This window comes from Erinaceus europaeus, chromosome 12 (genome assembly GCF_950295315.1).
Source record: "Erinaceus europaeus chromosome 12, mEriEur2.1, whole genome shotgun sequence".
Taxonomy (NCBI): Eukaryota; Metazoa; Chordata; class Mammalia; order Eulipotyphla; family Erinaceidae; genus Erinaceus; species Erinaceus europaeus.
Genome location: NC_080173.1, coordinates 31,959,704 through 31,973,445, shown reverse-complemented (window position 1 = coordinate 31,973,445; position 13,742 = coordinate 31,959,704).

The window sequence follows — 13,742 nt, the reverse complement described above, 5'->3', positions numbered from 1 at the left end:
CTTCCTTTCCTGCCTTCCTGTCCCACAGTCTTTAGACAACTAAGACCATGGTGAGTTCACTTCCTGGGTTCTCTTCAATGTGTCCTCTTCTTCTAGTGCTTTGCCCTAGTCCAGATGCCTATAGTAGCAGTAGCAGTAGCAGTAGTAGTAGTTCTCTTTCAAAGTGTCCTATGCAAAGAGCTCAGAGTGCTCTTAATGTGCAACTCAGACTCTGATCCTATGGGACTGAAACCTTCTGGTGCCTTCTCCTTGTACCAACACACCTCGTCTTAGCCAACGAAACCTCTGGGGCCTCTGAAACTGGGCATTCTCTTGTCAGCTTTCTCAAATTCATCTGTCAAGTGTTCAAGGGCTTAGGATGCCTCAGTGAGGACTTTGTAGAGTGGACAGCTTGTGACGAGAGTTCTTGGATGAGTAAAGCAGTGTGATAGAAGGTCGTAGAGGGAGTCGCACAGTAGTGCAGCAAGTTAAGTGCACGTGGCGCAAAGTGGAAGGACAACCATAAGGATCTCGGTTCGAGCCCCCAGCTCCCCACCTGCAGGGGAGTCGCTTCACAGGCAGTGAAGCAGGTCTGCAGGTGTCTATATTTCTCTCCCCCTCTCTGTCTTCACCTCCTCTCTCCATTTCTCTCTGTCCTGTCCAACAACAACGACACGAATAACAACAACAATAACTACAACAACAATAAAAAACAAACAAGGGCAACAAAAGGGAAAATAAATAAATATTAAAAATGTATATAAAAAAGAAGGTAGTAGATATTGTGGAAAAGGGAACAGTAAAGGAGGGCTGGTGAGACAGCATAGTGGTTATACAACTGATTTTCATGCCTGAGGCTCTGAGCTCTCAGGTTCAATTTCCAGCACCACGATAAGCCAGAGCTGAGCAGTGAGCTGATAAAGTAAGTAAATAACATTTTTGTTAACAGAAAGGTGCCATTTTTGCCGGACTGGCTTCGTGGGTGGGAGACAGAGACGGCCAGAGACTGCTGAGCTGAGAACGCAGTTCTATCTTTATTCACGAGCGGGGATGTATTCCAAAAAACTAATCTCTTCTAATCACAACACAATTCTGTCCTGCCTCTCTCTCCTCTGGCCGAAGAGTCAGGAACAAAGGAAATACATATGAAGGGGGCAGGGAGAAGGAAGAAGCTCCAACCAGCAAGGATTAAACAAAATGTCCCAGAGGCAGGGGAGCAAGGGCCAAGCCAATGTCCTGGAGGCAGGGGGAGTGAGGATTAAACCAATGCAACAGAATGACCATGTAAATAGACCACAACAAGCAATGTAACAGAAGGGGTTTTAGAAGCAGAATTTAGAAGCATACCAACAGAAAGGAATGGTAGAAGAGCAGGAAGAAAGAGCATTGTATGGTATAAATGGCCACTAAGAGAAATCTCTGGAATAGGAGGTAGCACAAAATCAAAAGAAGTAGGGAAGCTGACCAAACAGATATGTTTGGGAAGAATATCCCACGGGCTAGCAAGACCTCCAGGTGGCTGGAATGGAGAGGACACAGGGCCAGTCAGAGGAGGAAAAATCAGTGAGGAAATAGAGCCTAATTTACCTCACACCCCACAGCTCAACAACTGAAAAATTTTACCTCCTGGCTTTTGTCCCAAGTTTTCCTCTTGTCCCAACTGCCTCCTTACCCCTGAGGCCTCATGGGAAATACCACTTCTTCAAGGAGGGCCTCCACCCATGTGCCTCCTGGAACCTCAGAGGCCCCTTAATTAGCATTCCCCACGAAGTGACAATGGTTTGAGTGACACCTTCCCCACTGAACTGTACTCTTTCTGAGCTGGAGTTGGACCCTGTTCCCAGTCATCTTCCCAGGGCCTCATCTAGTAATGATTCATTGAAAGCACAGGTGTGGGGGCATGGCAGTGTCACAACTGGCAAAGGGCACAAATTACTATGTGTGAGTACCTGGGTTTAAGCTCCCAGTCTCCACCTGCAGCACAAGTAGTGGAGCAGGCTGCAGGCCTCTCTTTCTCCCTCTCTCTCTCTCCTTATTTCTCCTCTGTTTCTATCTTAATTGACCTCACCAATGTACCTTGGAACCTCACCTCTCCAGAGCCCTGTCCCATTAAGGAAACACAGAAAAACAGGCTGGGAGTATGGCTCAATCTATCAATGCCCATGCCCAATGGAGAAGCAATTATAGATGCCAGACCTCCCTCCTTCGGCACCCCATAATGATCCTCAGTCCATGCTGAGGATAGGAAAGAATAGGAAAGCTTACAATGGAGGGGATAGGATGAGGAACTCTGGTGGTGGAAATTGTACCCCCTTATCCTATGGTCTTGTTGATCATTATTAAATCAATTGAAAAATAAAGAATGAATGAATGAAAAAAAGGAAAGGAAGCATGGATGAAATGAATGAGTGAACAAATGAATGAACCTATGTGGGGGCCTCTGGGATGTATGGGGAGATGGGTACTTCCATAAGAATAAACTAGAGGGGAGATAGCATAGTGTTTATACAGAAAAACTTTTATGTTTGAAGCACCAAAGGATGCAGGTTTAATCCCCAGATCACCAGAAGCCAGGGTTTATTTATCTATTTACTTTAAAGATTTATTTATTTAATGAATTTCTTTTTTAACATTTTATTTTAAAGAGAGAGAGATATAGAAAGACACAGAGAGAAGAACCAGAGTACTGCTAAGCTCTGGTTTATGGTGGTGCTGAGGATTGAACCAGGGGCCCACAGAACCTCAGACATGAAAGTCTTTTGCAGAAGCACTATGCTATCTCCCCATCCCAGAGAAACCAGTGTTTAGTAATACTCTGGTGAGGAAAAAAAAATAGAGTAAACTAGAGTCAGGCCTAGAAGCCTCACTCTTAAAGACCACTCACCACCCCTTCATTCATGTACTGAAATTATCTGGGATGTGCAGAAGGAGGAGGAGCTAGAGCCCTGGCCTTTCTTGCGGGGGAGGGAGAAGGGAAAGAACCCATTTTGAGCTCTGTCACCAGAGAGGGCATAGACAAGCAGGCAGTGTTTGGGATTGACCTAACCTCTTTTGTAATTTTTAGCAAAAAATTGAGGAGGACAAGTAGCTTCATCTGTGGAAGAAAATCCCAGGATGGAGCAAAAAGGAACTGCTCCAGGCTCTGAGGGCATCTGGGCATCACTGCACCAACCCCACTGACCTGGGAAGTGGGACTGCATCCTGTCCCAGGGGTGACATTATTAGCATCATAAAGCCAGAATTTCATAAGGGGTAGCTCTCAGATCCCAAGTTCAAAGAATGTCCTTTGCAAGCCTGCCAATGCCCTTTGCATAAAAGACTTATTGGAAAATAAGGCCAAATACTTGTCCAGTAAAATCTTAATGACCTTGCTCCCTTCACAAACTGGAGTTGAGTGAGCAATCGAGTAAACACACCATGCACAGATGGCCATTGGTGGAGGCAAAGATCTGAAAAGCTGTCCGGATTTTGGCTGCTGCATGACTGGTGATCAAGAGGCTTTTCCAGGGATGGGCTAGGAAGTACAGCTCATTCTTATTTGTTCACACCAAGCTTGAGAGATGTTGCCTTGGTTGTACTTTTGGTTTGTGAAAGCCACACAGTTTCCAGAGGAAGGATTTTATTTTTTGCAGTTTTATTTATTTATTTACCTGTTTATTAATTTTTGTTAGTGATTTAATAATGATCAACAAGATTCCATACAATTCCCACCACCAGTGTTCCACATCTCATCCTCCTCTCCATTGGAAGCTTCCCTATTCATTACCCCTCTATGAGTATGTACCAAAGATCTCTATGGGGTGCAGAAGGTGGGAGGTCTGGCTTCTGTAATTGCTTTTCCACTGGACATGGGCATTGACAAGTAGAACTATACTTCCAGCCTGTTTCTATCTTTCCCTACTGGGATAGGGCCCTTGGCTCTGGAGGAAGGGTTCTTGCCTATCATAAAATGTACATGATGATGGCTGGCCACAAATCAGTGCTGTTTCTCCAGTCTTTCTTGAGACCATCATTTACTTCTCTTCCAAGACCTGATTACTGAGAAAGACCTCTTGGGGTTAATCCTTATTGACCCACAATGAACTTCTCCTGAAAGATTTCCTCTTTTCTGTTTTTCTCCATCACTTTCCCAGGAGCTGATGCCTCTATTTAATTTTTTAAAAAAGGATTTATTAATTAAAAAAAAGAAAGCCAAAAAAAAATTTTGCTCTTAAATCTTGTAGAACTCAATTCTGTTCAGAATAAAACATGCAAAGCATAAAAATCATTGCATTTTCAAGCATGCAAACTATTGATAACTGTCAAAAGGTGGGTTTTTTGCATATTGATTGAAATGTTTGCTAGAACACATGCATGCCTCTCTTGCCTCTTCCCACTTTGAGTTTTTATCAGTTTGTGAGTTAAAATTGTGAAAGCAGATTTTTTCCTAAAGCTAGGTTTCTTACATTATTCACCTCAGAATAAGTTCTAGAATGAAAGGCCAAGTGCATTTCTGTTCATGATCGTATCAGTCGGAAACGTAGGGAGGAAAGTGTTTTCTTAGTTCCCCTAGAAACTTTTTTTCTCTCTCTACTGCATAGATAACTCAAACACAGTAACATTTGTAAATTTTTTGGTACAGAAGACTTATTTTTGGAAGGTTCTGAATGAAATGTATGATTTTTGAAATGATTATTACTTTTGACAGTATTTATTATAGTAGTCCAGAAATAACTATTCTAACATCTCCAATTATACAGGATACTTCTGAATAATAAAAGTTCCAGTCAGTTAAAAAAAAAAAAAAAAAAGAAAGCCAGAGTATTCCTCTGGCACACTCAGTGTGATGATCAAACCCAGGCCTCATGCTTTAGAGAAAAAGATAATTAATTTATTCTCTTAATGAAAGAGAGATACAGAGATAGAGATAGAGAGAGAGAGAGATACTAGAGCACTGCTCTGTGGTGGTGCTGGAGATTGAATCTGGAGCCTCCAAGACTCAGGCATGAAAGACTTTTGCAGAACCAATATGCTGTTTCCCCTATCTTGACCTCATGCTTCCAAGTCCAAATCTGTTGCCACTGTGTCACCTCCTGGGCCACTGATGCCTCATTTGAAAAGTGTGGAGGAGACTGCAAGTCTAGCACATGTCTGTCTTCTTCACAGGGTACACACACACCATCTAACACTTGTGGGACCTTGCTTTGTTTGCATCAAAAGATTTTTTAAAAATGAGGTTTGCCATGCATCCATCAAGGGCACTAGTCCTTAGTGGAGTAGCTCAGTAAGTTTCACATGTATTCCTTGTAAACTTGTTCCAAGATCAGGACATAAAACATTCCCTGCACCCCAGCTGGCCTCCCTTCTTAGTCAATACCCACTTTCTCCTGGATAAGTAGTACTCTGATCTTGCCATTCTCTATGTATTTCTCCTTTTTTAGAACATCATGCCATCAGTGTCATGGTGCCTGCTCTCTGTGCTTTTGCCATGAAAGTGGCTGCCTGGGCTAGAGACAGAAACTGAAAGGGAAAGGGGGGGGGGTGATCAAGAGGTGAGGCACCTGTAGCAATGCTTCACTGCTTGTGAAGCTTCCTCCCTACAGGTGAGGGGCTTGAACCTGGGTCCTCATGGACTGTAATGCATATGAAAAATGAGGCGTGACTGGTTGCTTCAGTAAGGAACAGCATCTTTTGGGCCCTCCCAGGACCTTGTCCTCACCATAAAGCAATGACGGTAGGGATAGCCCCAGTTTTTGAAGAGAGGCTTGGGGTATCCTGCCCTGCTGCTCAAAAAAGATTGGTCCTGAAATAAGTGCAGCCTGCTATGTTCCCAGCTAAGCTCAGATCAATAGGCACTTAGAAGTTACACAGGCTCTGGTACCAAATACACACACATACACGCACACGCACATGCACACACACACATGCATGCCCTGGAGCAGGTGGATGGAGGTAAATAGTTAATTTTAGCCACAGAATTTTTTTTTTCAAGAATGGGAACTACTCCCTGCCCTAATACAACTTTCTAGCCCTTTTTCTCTACTCTGACACCATTCAGACAATATTCTTATACAACTTCAGTCTAGCTACCCAACTCAGGCAAAACTACTATACTTGTGTGCCCCCAGGAACATGCCTAAAACGAATTCCTAATTTTTTTCTACCCTAAAATCCATAATCTCATCCACTCTAATCCTACTTTTTGGTTCCTGTTCATTAACCATTTTTATCTCAACTTAGGTCATGCCACCTTCCAGATACCAAGTTACAGGTGCTACCATCCTGACTTCTCTGGGCAGATGACCTTACCAGTGTGTCCTGGACCTTTGCATCTCCAGAGCTCTGGTCCACTAGGAAAAGATAGAAACAGGCTGGATATGGATCTACCTGTCAACACCTGGAGAAGCAATTACAGAAGCCAGAACTCCTATCTTCTGCTCCCCATAAACAACCTTGATCCATACCCCCAACAGGGGAGAAGTGATAGGAGGAAGAAGATTAAGAGGGCTTTGAACTCCAGCTCCATCAGCACTCAGAGAGAGAAGGAAAAGGAGAGGGACATATGGAGGTAGTTACGTTGTCATGAGTGGTTTAGGAGGGAAGAGAGGATTGAATCAGAAAAAAGGGGGGAGCAACTATGTATAAATGTGGACAGATAGTTGTAGAGATGATGGCTCATGTCTACAACCTTAGAGGAACTGCAGTGGCTTGCAGTGGGGAGACTGAAGATTCAGAACTCTGGTGGTGAGAATGGTGTGGATTCAAACCCCTGTTGACATGTAATTCTGTAATATAAAAATAAATAAATATAAAAAACCAGGTGAATACCAGAGGGCTTTGAATTCCAACTCCATCAGGAAATGGAGAGAGAAGAAAAAGGGAGGGACATTTGGATGTAATAATAGGTGTATGTATGACTTGGAAAGGAAGAGAAGATGGGACCTAAAAAAAAAAAGCAAAGATAAACAAATATAGAAATATAGTTGTAGAAATAATAGTTAATCCATATTTGCAGCCTTAGGAGAATTGCTGTAGCTTACAATGGAGGGATTGGGGATCCGGAACTCTGGTGGTGGGAATGGTGTGGAGTTGTACCCCTTTATCTTGTAAATCAATATTAAATCACTAGTAAAAAAAATCAGATACCTATATAAAAAAAAAAAAAAAAAAGCAAATCAAAACAAAAACCAGGTGCAGCGCCACCTGGCCCTACAGTATTACATCTTATGGTTATATCAGGGTGCAGCTGGCTGCTCTCCTGTGATGGACACTTGCACTTGCAATTTAGATATCACTAGCAAAGCTGCTATTAACACCTGTCTGTGGATGTCTGGGTGCTTGTTGCTATTAGGCAAATGCCGTACAGTGGCCTCTTAGGTCAGAAGTTGAGTGACTGTTCAGTCACAGTGGGGAGTGTCAAACAGGAACTGTAACCATCCAAGCTTTGTGGCCTTGACATTGTCACAGTGTAGGCTTTGAACACATGTAGTTACTTCTATGGTTACTTTAGATATGGGGGGGAGAGAGGAAGGGATGCTAAAATAACAGTTTCAATAAATGCAGGCTAGTTAGATTTCTGAGTGTGGCAGAGATTAGGGTAGGAGCACAAGACTATTTGTTTTGGCAACCTAGAGTGGACCTGAGGGAGGCATCTGCATTATTTTTATTTACTCCCCATTCAACTATAGATACCACAGAAGTGGGGATTGTGACTTATTCAGGGATGTATCTTTAGTGTTCAGCACAGCTTCTGGCACATAGATGCTTAGAGAAAAAAAAAAGAACCCTTAATAGAGAAAACAACTTAGTAATTGCTGCAAAAGTGTATTGAGCATGTCCATGTGCTGGGCTCTGTGCTGAGACTTTATAATGATGTGGTCTTACATAACCCTCATCAAAATTCTTTGAGTTCAGGCAAGAGCAATGCTCCTGTTTTATAGGGGAGAAAGGAGGACCTTGAGGACTCAGATACACAGCTGGGGTGCCAGGAGACAGCTCACTTCATAGAGGTTGCTCCTTTGTATTCTCAAGGTCTGGTTCATGCCCAGGCTCTGCACAGAAGCATCCTGGACAGCACTGAGGGGAGCCCTATAGAAGGTGAAACCCTGATGTCTCTCCTTTTCCCATCTCCCCCTTCTAAGTAAACAGTGAAAACATTTGATTCAGGGGCTGCTCATTGTTCTCACACACATTCATGGCCCTGTGCTACGTTTCATTATGGGTTGTTTACCTCCTCACCAACTCTTGGTGTAATAAACTTTTGAGTTCGTTTACTAAAAAGTAGTTCGTTATTAAAAAGTAGTCTAGGGGCTCATTTAGTCGGGCTCACATGTGGGGGGGTTAAGCAACCCCCCCAGTCCCCACCTGCAGAGGAGAAGCTTCATGAGCAGTGGGGCAGTGTTGCATGTGTCTGACCTTTTCTTTCTATTTATTTCTCGTTCTAGATCTATCGCCTCAATAAAAAAGGAAGGAAGGAAGGAAGGAAGGAAGGAAGGAAGGAAGGAAAGGAAAAAGAAAGAACAATCAACCCTCACTGGGGACAGTGGAGCAATGTAAGCACTGAATTCCAGTAATAACCCTAGCAGCAAAAGATGAAAAGAGAATAGCAATCTATGACAGTGGAATTCCCCATGGTATCTGTCATGGTGGTGGTGGTGGTGGGAGGGATAAAGAATGGGAAGGGACATTGGGGGATGCAGCTTATATTTTGCATCTTGATTTAAGCAGTGGTTACACAAATGTTTTATTTAAAAATATTTTATTTATTAGATAGAGACAGAAAAGTTGAGAGAGAAGGGGAGATAGAGATGGTGAGAGACAGAGAGACACCTGCAGCACTGTGTCATCAACTATACTGTAAATTGTTAATACGTCCCCACAATGAAATGATAAAATAAGAGAATCTCCCAGTGACAGGAGGCCTCCTTCCTCCTATTCCTTTGACTCAGGTAGTCAGCCTTGGGTAGACTGTGGGTCTGATGTGCTGTCAACTCTTTGACAGCCCAGTGAAGTGGCAGTACTGATATCTCACTTTACAAACAGGGGCATGGAGGCTTATAGAGGTTAAATGCTCACTCAGATCCCCCAGGTAGGAAGTAGCAGAGCAGGGTTTGAGTCCAAGATGGCCTGGCTTTAGCTCTGTAAAGAGCCAGCACTGTGAGCTCAGTGTTTTGCTCGGATGGAAATGTTCAAGGTCAGTGCTGACAGCTTGCTGGCCTCTAGCCACCTGCTGTTACTCAGCCTTGGCAATGTGTGGCAAGTGCTGCTGTGGAGCTGGAATTTCAGTCTTATTTAATTTTAATTAATCTGAGATGATGACACATGGCACTGTGGTTCTAAGGAGTCTGGGCAGGCAGGAGGGAGGAAGGGAGAAGCTTTGGAGCACAGGCACAGCTAATGGCAGCTACCCAGATAGGAAGCCAGTCAGTCTCCTGAGAGAGGAACCCACACTCAGGATACTGGCCTATTGCTCCTTCTCCCTGAAGGGTCTCAGGAATCAGGCCCTTCAGAGAGAGCCAGGACTTTGTAATCAGATAGAGCTTTAGTCAGGTTCTTAACCTCAGACTTAGTTTCTTTATGTATGAAATGGATAGAAAAATAGGGCTGGATAGGGCCAGGGAGATAGTGTCAATGGTAGCACAGTGGACTTTTATCCCTGAAGTTATAGAGGCCTCAGGTTCAATTCCCAGCTCCACCATAAGCCAGAGATGAGCAAGTCTGCTAAAAACCTAAACAAAACAAAAGCTAGTTTTAAGACTGAATGAGACAGTATACAATGTCTGGCACATAATTGGCTTCAGTAGGTCTTATTGGTCTTACTGTCACAGTCATTATCATTTTTTTTTATCTTCAAGATATTTAAAAAAAAAATTCCCCACACCTACGGACATCTAATCTTTGACAAAGGAGCCCAGACTATTAAATGGGGAAATCAGAGTCTCTTCAACAAATGGTGTTGGAAACAATGGGTTGAAACATGCAGAAGAATGAAACTGAACCACTGTGTTTCACTAAACACAAAAATAAATTCCAAGTGGATCAAGGACTTGGATGTTAGACCAGAAACTACCAAATACTTAGAGGAAAATACTGGCAAAACTCTTCTCCACTTAAAGTTTAAAAACATCTTCAGTGAAACAAATACAATTACAAAGAAGACAAAGGCAAGTGTAAACCTATGGAACTACATCAAATTAAAAAGCTTCTTCACAGCAAAAGAAACCACTACCCAAAACAAGAGACCCCTCACAGAATGGGAGAAGATCTTTACATGCCATACATCAGACAAGAGTTTAATAACCAACATATATAAAGAGCTTGCCAAACTCAACAACAAGAAAACAAATGACCCTATCCAAAAATGAGGGGAGGACATGGACAGAATATTCACCACAGAAGAGATCCAAAAGGCCAAGAAACACATGAAAAAATGCTCCAAGTCCCTGATTGTCAGAGAAATGCAAATAAAGACAACAATGAGATACCACTTCACTCCTGTGAGAATGTCATACATCAGAAAAGGTAACAGCAGCAAATGCTGGAGAGGTTGTGGGGTCAAAGGAAGCCTCCTGCACTGCTGGTGGGAATGTAAATTGGGCCAGCCTCTGTGGAGAACAGTGTGGAGAACTCTCAGAAGGCTAGACATGGACCTACCCTAGGATCCTGCAATTCCTCTCCTGGGCATATAGCCTAAGGACCCCAACACATCCATCCAAAAAGATCTGTGTACACATGTTTTTGGCAGCACAATTTGTAATAGCCAAAACCTGGAAGCAACCCAGGTGTCCAACAACAGATGAGTGGCTGAGCAAGTTGTGGTATATATACACAATGGAGTACTACTCAGCTGTAAAAAATGGTGACTTCACCGTTTTCAGCCGATTTTGGATGGACCTTGAAAAATTCATGTTAAATGAAATAAGTCAGAAACAGAAGGATGAATATGGGATGATCTCATTCTCAGGCAGAAGTTGAAAAACAAGATCAGAAAAGAAAACACAAGTAGAACCTGAAATGGAATTGGTGTATTGCACCAAAGTAAAAGACTCTGGGGTGGGTAGGTGGGGAGAATACAGGTCCAAGAAGGATGACAGAGGACCTGGTGGGGGTTGTATTGTTATATAGGAAGCTGGGGAATGTTATGCATGTACAAACTATTTTATTTACTGTTGAATGTAAAACATTAATTCCCCAATAAAGAAACTAAAAAATAAAAAATTGTGATTATTGGTGGTTTATGAGATACAATCATTACTACTGATCATACATTACCTTTCATTTTTTTATCTGCTTAAAATGATATTTAATTGGAAAAGTCTTATTTTACAAGAGGGTTACTATTTCAGAGGAGAATCATTTTTAGGCCTAGAGAAAAAGCATATTAATTCTTAAAAAAGGCTTTCATTCCTGAGGCTCTGAGGTCTCAGGTTCAATTCCCAATATCACCATAAGCCAGAATGGAGCAGTGCTTTGTTCTCTCTTCTTATTCTCTTCCCTTCTCTCTCCTCTTATAATAAATAAGTAAATAAACATTAAAAAAAAAGAAGCTGTCAACCTTCTTAAAGAGAGAGAGAATCACTTTTACACTTTTAAGTTTTTCCATAATGTAGTGGTGTATTTGGAGCTAGCTCATCTGGTTGAACCTGTTTGCTGCAGGCCAAGGGCCCAGGTTTGAATCCTGCCACCACAAGGGAACACATCCAGGGAAACTAAAGGCTGGGGTCTCTCTCTATCTATATGAAATAAAAAGAATGAAAAAGTCAATCCAGAAACTGTAGAGGAACTTGTGTGACATTATTTCTTGCACCAGGAAAATAAACTCATTGCAAAACATGTATGTGGATGGTAATAACCTGAGTGATGCAGACAGAGGTAAGTGCCACCTAGAAATCTCCATGTTCTTTAGCTCCAAGTCCCCATTCCAGATGAAACCTTTGCAAATAGCTTGTGTTGTTATTGAATTTAAAAAAGGGGTTGCTAGTGGGGGCTGCTGTGGCATGTAAAAGGATTCACAGCGGGAGCTGGGAACTGGTTTAAACAATACAAGGTTTATTAGGGTGAACCAGGTAAAAGGCAAATTAAGCACTTATCATCAAGGGTTAAGAATATACTAGGTCCATAAAATCTGAGTATAGTTATCAAAAGTTTAGTCCCATAAGATAAACAATTATCAGCTCTGGTAAAGGTTGCTCATGGCTGTCAAGGGGGTCTAAAAGTTTACCGGCTAGCAGAGTCACACGTGTTCAGTTCCCAGGAGAAGTAGCCATGCCAGGATACCTGGTGCACCTCCCCGAGATGCTTCTCACCGGAAGAAACTGCAGCCAAAAGAGCGAGTTCTGGCTGGCTCTACTTTTCTTTGTACACCAGCACAGCCTGGATCTGCCCACAGTTCACCATGCGCCTGGGCAGACCACTGCGCCGGTATATTACGTCATCACAGCTTGTTAGGCGCCCATCCCAGAATTGTCTCTGCTTCCATCAACGTCTAGGACAATTCTGATCTATTCTTTTGATGTTTATTTATTATTTATTTTTTTAATTTTCATTTGATAGGACAGAGAAACTTAGAGGGAAGGAGGATAGACAGGGAGAGAGACAGAGAGGCACTTGCAGCACTGCTTCATTGCTTGTGAAGCTTCCACCCTGCAGGTGAGGACTGGAGAGTTTAACCCAGGTCCTTGTGCACTGTAATCTGTGTACTCAGCCTAGTGCATTACTGCCTGGCCCCTCGATCTGTTCTTATGAGAAGTACAAATGGGATCATTGAAAATGTTCTATTCTGTACCTTATTTTTTATCTCTGTAACTTGTTTTTTTTGTCAGTATAGGATAGTATGTGTGCATGTGTGACCACATACACACACTGAGCTAACACATTATTCTACTGTTTCAGTAAGCTTCTCAGTAAAATTCATTTTGTGAGTCTTCACTGATGACATTTGTTTTGCTGTCTCAAGCTAGGGTTCAGTTAGTATCTGCATTTGTCTCTGTTCACAGGTAAGAACTCCCATCCACAGGGAGCATTGGTGCTAGTGAAATTCCTGGGCTACTGGTTGGTATGTTTTCAACCAGTGATTGATCTTGGTGTATGGATGATTTTGTTTTAAGCCTCTGAAAAGCACTGGAATCCAAAGGAATGTTGTTCCAGGAAATCTCTCAGATCATGCCAGTAATCACCCCTGGAACATATGTGCTGGATGGGTTTGGAATTTTGGAGAAAACTGGCTTCTCTCTCTCTCTCATTCTTTCTTTCAGTTCCTTCCTTCCTTCCTTCCTTCCTTCCTTCCTCCCTCCCTCCCTCCCTCCCTCCCTCCCTCCCTTCCTTCCTTCCTTCCTTCTTTCCCAGAACAGCTCTGGTTTGTGATGGTGCTGGAGATTGAACCTGGGACTTTGGTGCCTCAGATAGGAAAGTTTTTTTGCATAGCCATTATGTTATCTCCCCAGTCCCCCTCTTAAAAATAACATTTTTAAAATTTTTAATAAAAGAGAGATACACACACAGAGACCAGACTACTGCTCAGCTCTGGTTTATGGTGGTGCTGTGGGTTGAACCTGGGACCTCAGAGCCTCAAACATGAAAGTATTTTGCATAATCATGCTGTCTCCCAGTCCCCTTTTTTCTTTGTTAAAGATTTATTTGAGAGAGAGAGAGAGAGAGAGAGAAAGAAAGAAAGAGAGAGAGGCCAGACCATTGCTCAGCCCAGGGACTGAACCTGCAACCTCTGGGGTTTCAGGCATGAAAGTCTGCTGTGTTACTGTTGTGCATCTTTGTCACTCAGATTTCCC